The following is an 8,526-nucleotide window of genomic DNA, read 5'->3' as shown; positions in this document are numbered from 1 at the left end:
CTGACTAGAGATTCTATCTCCAAGATGTCTTTGACTAGAAAGGCAAGGATGGGGTATCGTCACCTATTTGTATTTGCCATCTGTGGATTGTCTCTTAGCAATGCTATGAATTGTCCAAGGATATGAGGACACTGTGAGTCTAGTGTGAACTAGGGCATTCCTTGTTTGCGACTGTCTTATCTCCATGCAAATGGGTACAATGACTTTCTGGGTCAAACATATGCTTCGATTGTCATATCCTATTTTTCCATAATAAAGCTCAATGATGATAATGCACAAGAAGCTCTTTTACTTTCATATCTTTTGTCTTCCATCCCCCTTTCTTGATTGACTTCCATTATCCTTTTCGAATCCACGTAGCCTGCTATCACATGATTGAGTATTATGACATGCCAAAAACATTTGTATCTCATGTAGTTTGCACCTGCATTACCACATAAAAGGCATTTCATACATACATATATATATATATATATATATCACAACTGCATCACATCCTGCACACAACACCTGTTAGCACAATTTACATTTGCATTATCATTATCATTTGCATTACATACATTCACATTTGCATTGGCATAACATATAAAACATAAAAGAACAAATATTGCATTGCATCATGTACATATTCGCATCCATAACATAGGCATACATCATAAGAATATCTCATCACATAGGTACACATGCATATAGCTACCGCAAAGATGAATCATCTCATATATATATAATCATAAAGTGTCATGATACAATGATGTCAAAATCATATGGCTACAAAAGCACTCGTAGGTGTCTACATCATCATACAAAAGTGGTACAATACTGATACATAGGGAGCCCTCTACGGCTATGATGAACTCCCTCCCTCAGAGCCTCCTGGCCTCGATGGAATCTGAGCCCCTGAAGGACCCACCCTAGGATCATCCCTCCTATCTCCTCTATCTGGTGGTGGTGGAGGACCCATAACCCCTCCACTCGATGCTTGTCTCCTCCAGCGCCCTCCCATAGCTGTCGCTGTATGCGATGGTCTATGGAAGCTCCTCGCCCACTGATCCACTGACACTGCACCATAATAGAGATCCCACCAGTAGGCAATCTCCTCCCCTGCCCGCAAGAGATAAGCATATCCTGCCCTTGTGTCCTCCGCTGCCTATCTCCTCGCCCTTAGCGCTGTCTCAGCCTCTGTATAACGTTGAATAGCCTGATCCCGCTCCTTCTCAGTATCTCTGAGCCTCCTCCTAAGCCGATACCTCTCCTTCTCCAACTCCTGGATCTCATCTGCCTGGCCTTGGCAGATCTCCCTTAGCTCTATCAGCTCATCCTCCTCTGCATCAGCTCCCTCCGCCTCTGCCTGTGGCTCCCCCTATATGGGTGCCTACCCCTGTGCCTGTACCTGTACTAGTACCTATCCCTGTATCTGTCCCTGTCCCTGTACCTGTACCTGTCTGGGACCTTGTGCTGCTGGCACCTATAGCGGCAATCCATCGCGACCCCTCACCACCCGAGCTTGTCTCTCCTCTCCACCCTCCCTTCGAGGTACAACCCTCCTCTCTCCAACTACTCCCCTCCTCCTCCGTCAGCCTTTTCCCCCATCACCTCCACCATCATCATCATCCCCACCCCCATCTCCATCCAAGGGCTCTCCCAGATCTATCAAGTGTGGGAAGGGATGCTCCGCCCAGTATGTTGTATACTCGGCATCCATGCCGGCATCCTCAATCTCTAGCCACATGTCCCAGGGTAGGGGCATCATCTCTACTAGCTGTGTAACTACCTGATCATATGATAATAGGGGTCCAAACTACGCCTGATCTCTCACAGTCCATGCATACATGCCTGAGTCCCGTGGCATCCTCTGGATCCTGCCAAACTGTCGGCCAACGCTGTCCACTAGCTGCCTCTCCAGCACATAGGGCATCCGCCCAATCAGATACCTGCTCCGGAAGGTGTAAGGAAGCTCAACTGCATCGTCCTCCCACTGCTCGCATCCCAGATATGGCCTCCATATGACCACATCAATATCATCTATCACTCGCCGCCAGTGCTCCAACCTACCAATCCGTGGCTGCAACGTGATCATATCATACAAGTGCATAAAGCTGCATCCATGTCCCCTGCCTCTGAAGTGTATTGGCCTCGTCACTAGCAGATGCTCATAAGCCCACACCTGCAACAATGTCACCCCACAACCCAATCCCACTGATCCATGGTATACGAACTGATGCAGCTCATAGTAGAGGTGTGACAGCACACACAGTCCCCAAGCATATCTGGTGTGCTACGTCACCAATGTCTCTAGTGCTCCTCCCCAACCCACAGCCAACCCCCGTGTCTCCCTATCCGGACACAGGAACCCACTGATCGCTCCTCCTACCACTGCTGGCAGCGCTAGCCCTGTGGCTATCATAGTGTCCCACGCCACATGTCCTGCCCTCATCTCTAGTCCTGGGTCCTGGAATACTTGTCTCAGGGCCTCTCTATCTCCATCTCGATCATCTGGGATCAACTCCCTATCGATCGGTATCCTCAGTATCCTATATACATCCTCTAGGGTGACTGTCGTCTCACCCATCTGCAAATGAAAAGTACAGGTCTCAGAGTGCCATCTCTTTGCCAGTGTAGTCAACAGTCCCATGTTTGCCTGAAACTCAGGCACATATAGAACATGTCTCAATCCCATCTCCTCAATAGCAGCTCGCTCCTCGACTGTCAGCTCAGGTCGCAACCTCTGCGTAGACGGGAATCTCTCCCGTGACTCCAGCATTGGCAAATACTCCTGCAGTCAAGCAAATCATTCATGTCAGTCATAGTGGCATTCCTTGTTTATCACAAAATGCTACTTTTTATCTAAATGCATATTGCTATCTACCCTAGTGACAATCACTGTTCATCACAAAGTGTTGCTTCTATCCTAGTGGTATTCCTTGTTCATCACAAAGTACTATGTGTGTGACACTCACTGTTCATCACAAAGTGTTACTCACATTTGCACTCACTGTTCATCACAAAGTGCCTTGATCTATTCTAGTCCTCCCTAGAGGACCTGCTTGAGTGTATCCTCTTAGCAGCTTATCCAATCGACAACGTATGTTCATCATATAACTGCCGATTTGACCTAGAAGACACAAATTCACATTTTTGGACACAAATGCGTTTTCCTGACATAAATGTGCATTTATTGCTCTACTTACCATGCATTAATGACAAAATTAAATGCGTCAAAGTACGAGGAGGTTTGGTGGTACTTACCGGCTCTCCTGCCTCTCCTGGCCTCTGAAATCGGTGAACGCAGTCGAATCTATGAATGAAGGCCATCGCTGCTGACTGCTGCTGTTCTTTTTTCGCTCTGCAATCTACTCTCGTGAATGTGTAGATGACAATGAGGATGTATTTTCCCCCCGTGGTCTATCTTATAGCCTACCCTACCCCTGGCTCTCGTTTCCCGAGTCAGTCTTCATTATCCCGTGACTCTGTCACTTTATCCGGTTAGTCCATTCTATCCTGTCTTTCTTATCGAGAGATTGTTTGCAATCTTTTCAGACATTTTCATCCAATCTCTCAAGGGGGCATATCATTCCCATCTTGGGGCAACTCTGTATCAGTTCATATTATTTTATTTGAAACAACGCGACAAGCCACATTGTCTCAAAGAGGGGCAAAATGTAGACACCTAAAATTGTCCAATCTAATTAAATAAATATTTTATTTATTTAATTACTTTAGCCTAATTCTTCTATTAATTAAATAAATCTTTATTTATTTAATTAATTCATTTATCCTCTTCTAGCCTTATTTCTCATTTAAATAAATACATTTATTTATTTAAATTATCCTTTTCCTAAATTAAATAAATATCTTATTTATTTAACTATCCCACTTCTTCTATTAATTAAATAAATCTTTATTTATTTAATTAATTCATTAACCTTTTCTACCCATGACACATGTCATTCATCTCTTAATTCATACACTACCTACCCCTTTCATTATTTTATTATTTCTTTTACCTACCCTCTAATCATAGCCGACCTCCTTTTACACCTCTCAATCTTATCCCTCCATTTCATATAGTGTCTTCTATATAAGGAGATGCTTCCTTCATTATCAAACCCTAATCATTCATTCTAATGAATCATCTTTTATGCACTTGACTACACTACGATCCTACTTGCAACCACATTCCGTTCTTTGTTGAGCTCTTGTGCACATAAAATCTGAGAGCAAATATATCAAGCAAGATCAATGGAGATAGGAAGAATGGAGATCCAAACCCTATTGGACATGTGATGGTATAATCTTTGTGATTTCATTTGATTTGCATTGTCTTAGGTAATCTTCATATGTTATGGTGGATCTTTGTTGTTGTTAGGCTAGGGTTTTGTGGTTGAATTCATTTAGTCTTTCAATATTGTTATTATTGTTATCCATTTTCACCATATACACCTCCTATTTATACTATGACAAATCCTTTTGTGGGAAATATACACGTGCAAAGTGTACCTGAAGAGGGGAAAATAGATTTGAAGGTCAAATGGTCAAAAACATAACGAAATAAACATGCAAAATGCTAAAATATCATTAAAAGACCATTTCACCTTGCTATTTTACCTTCTCCTTTGGATTGAGCTTGATGAAGTGAAGGCACCCCTTGATAATGCTCCACTTGATGTGCTCCTTTGATTGCTAGTTGTGGATGGCTCTCCAATGTTGTGCACAAATGAAATGGATTTGAAAAATGATAAGGATGAGATGATCAAGTTGCCAAGATGATTTCCTGGGCTCAAAAGGGCAGCATAAACTTATTGGATTTCAAGATGTTTTAGAATGAAGGGATGGAGCCCTATTTTATAGGAAGAGGAGAGGAAAATAGATGGCTAGGATGAATTCAAGATGAAGGGCTAAGATTTACTTGTGAGCTCACACAAGGTCCAAGAGAGGGTGTGGAGACCAAGAAATATGCCTTAAAGGCATTTCGTATCTCCACACTCCACAAGATGCATTGGGGGAATTAAAAATTCTCCAAAAAAGGATATCATGGGGATTGGAGGAATAAAAAGGAATTAAAAATTCCTTGAGAGAGGGTATGCCTAGAGGAATGCGTGATTTAGACAATCTTACATTCACCTAGGAAAAGAGCATTTAAAGCTAGTGGCTGGATAAAAAGGACAAAGAGTTGACTTTGTGGCTAAACATACTGATTAACCATGAATGACTCATTAGGAGGGGGATTAGAGGAAATGTTAGGTGGGATTAATATTTGTAGGAGAATTTGACTAGGAGAGAGAATGAGCGGAGGGAAGAAAAAATTAGAAGAATAATGTTAAGTGAGTTTAGGGAGTTTCCAGAAGAATGAATTAAGAAGATAATTTCTAGGAATCATGTAGGTTAACTAATTAATTGAAATTAATTAGCTAAGAGGAAGATTTGTGAGGATTTGATTTTTTTAGAAGAATAAAGAAAGGGATTTATTTATTAAATAGATCAATCATATGCTACAATAACAATATTAATTATATTTAATTAATATTGAGAGGAATTTGAATTAACATAATTAATTAATTAATTATGCAAGGAATTAAAAATAATTAAAATAATTATTTTTAAGTGTCTACATTTTGCCCCTCTTTGAAGTGAGGTGTGATGACACATTGATTCAAAGAATAATCTTGTTTTGATGCTGATATTGGTTTGATAGGATGCCTCGGCTCTTGATTGATAGATTATGGTATGGTGATGCCCCCTCAGGAGATCAATTGAGGTATTTGATCTTTGGAGTTTTGCGAAATTGATATCCCGATAGATTTGATTTGATTCAATTGATAAGATCTAGATTCAGTCTGGTTTCAAGAAGAATTCATCCTGTACAAGACAAAGATGATCAAAGTGTCTGGTTTCAGGAAGGATTCATCCTATATAAGACATGATTGATCACAATATCTAGTTTTAGGAAGGATTCATCCTGTATAAGACATGATTGATCACAATATCTGGTTTTAGGAAGGATTCATCCTGTATAAGACATGATCGGAGTGTCTGGTTTCAGGCAGGATACATCCTATATAAGACATGACTGATCACAACGTCTGGTTTCGGGAAGGATTCATCCTGTATAAGATATGATCAGATCACAATGTCTAGTTTCAGGAAGGATTCATCCTGTATAAGATATGATTGATCACAACGTCTGGTTTCAAGAAGGATTCATCCTGTATAAGACATGATTGATCACAACATCTGGTTTTAGGAAGGATTCATCCTGTATAAGACATGATCAGATCACAATGTCTGGTTTCAGGAAGGATTCATCCTATATAAGACATGATCAGAGTGTCTGGTTTTAGGAAGGATACATCTTGTGTAAGACATGATTGATCATAACGTCTGGTTTCAGGAAGGATTCATCTTGTATAAGACATGTTCAGAGCATCTGGTTTCAGGAAGGATACATCTTGTATAAGACATGAATCATAATCAGAATTGATTATGTGAGGAAAAAATAGAGGAAGAAAAATTAGGGTGGAAGGGATAGATGAGGAACAAATATAAAGCAGTCGTGAGGTATTTGGAAAGAATAATACGAGATGCAAGACCGTTGAGGAAAATGGGGGAAATTGAGAACTCCATGGGATTATTGAGTTTAGGATTTGATGGAATGATGGTGAGATTTTGTTCACAACAAATGTGGAGAGCCAACCTAGTTTGATGTTGCCCTAAGTGACTTGCACCACTGATTATAGAAATCAGGATACCATGAGAAACCCAGGGCATGGACTGACTCTATAGACAAACGAGAATTTATTGCACACAACAATGCAAGTGTTAAGAAACACTAATACAAAGTTGTGGGTTCGTGCAAGGAAACCCTCAAACACACCGATACCTCTTGTACATGAGAAGGTAAGTGTTGATAAACACTAGTACCAGGTTGTTAGTTTATACAAGAAGGATCCAAAACATGTCATACTATGAAATATGCCCCAGTATGTGCCTATCATAATGTACCTGGATATGGAAGAACCCAGGCAATCATAAATAGTGGTAGTCGTAGGGCAAAAGATGCAAGCCTATATGAAAAGATCTAACAAAATCTAACAAGTCTCCTCCTTACAACCACATGATACCTCTTGCCAAGAGTAGAACTAGGATGGACTTGGGATTGTTTCTCAAGACTTCTTGAAGCTTACACATAGAGGCATAAAATCTCAGTTTCAATGGGACATTCCCTATTCATGACTCAGGTGAAGACTCATCATCATACACATGTTTTATTGGAAGGCGGAAAAGAAGGAATGTTGTGCATGGGTGGGCTGGATGGCAAATGATTTGTAGTATCGACATGATAGACAGTGGATCCAGTTCTTTACCTTGGCGTCTGCACAGAGGTTTTCACCAAGGTACTTGTCCATAGCGCCACCAAGTGGTTTTCACTGATGGACGAATTGTTTTTTTCTTTCTTTTTCTAATTTTTTAATTTTTTTGTGTCATAAGGTGCCTATTTGCCAGGTTTTCACCAAAGTGATGATTTTTTCAGGATCTTTTTCTCATTTTAAAAAAAAAAAATTCTTGATTTTTTTTTTTTTGACAATTTAAGACTTTCTGAGGACTAAGCATAAAATCTTTTGAGGTGCATGATATTCATTGGATCATCCAAAGGATCGCCTTCAGGAGTAGCCAACTAATAAGCTTCTGATCCATATTTCGCTATGATTACATATGGTCCAAGCAAATTAGGCTCAAACTTGCCTTTCTTTTCTCTTTCTTGTAGATTTTTTTGATTCTCCATGAGGACAAGATCACCAACTTGGAATTCTCAGGTTCTGAATTTTTTATGATAACTCATGCGCATACGGTTTTGATATACCCGGAGATGATTCAAGGCCTTGAGGTGCCTTTCATCTAACAATTCTAGCTCTTGTAAGCGGACAATTTTGTATTCTTCCTCTGGTAGGATGTTTTGTAGCGATACCCTTAGAGAGGGGATCTCAATCTCAAGGGGAAGGATGGCTTCGAAACCAAATACTAGAGAATAAGGAGTGGCACCTGTGGGGGTGCGGATGGAGGTGCGGTAGGCCCACAATGCAGGATGGATTTGGAGGTGCCAATCATGGCCTGCTTCATTGACTGTCTTTTTGAGGATTTTTATTAAGGTTTTATTAGAAGCCTCATCTTGGTCATTACCTTGGGGGTAATATGGAGTGGAGAAGCGGTGTTGGATGTTGATTTTTTGGCAGAGTTCTTTGACATCCTGGTTCTTAAATTGTTTACCATTATCTGTGATGATAACTTTTCGGATGCCATATCAGCAGATTAGGTAGTTCAGGATGAATTTGAATATTTGCTTGCTGGTGGTGAAAGTAAGAGGGATAGACTCTACCCACTTGGTGAAGTATTCGGTGGCAGTGATAATGAATTTATGTCCGTTGGAAGATGAAGGGTGGATTTTCCCAATGAGATTAAGCCCCTGATGCGAGAAGGGCCATGGTGTAATGAATGGCTGAAATTCTTGTGACGGTGCATGAATCTTGTCAC

Source organism: Cryptomeria japonica, chromosome 2 (assembly GCF_030272615.1).
Source record: "Cryptomeria japonica chromosome 2, Sugi_1.0, whole genome shotgun sequence".
Lineage (NCBI taxonomy): Eukaryota > Viridiplantae > Streptophyta > Pinopsida > Cupressales > Cupressaceae > Cryptomeria > Cryptomeria japonica.
The sequence above is the reverse complement of the archived record's forward strand: the minus strand, read 5'-3'. Positions refer to the sequence as shown.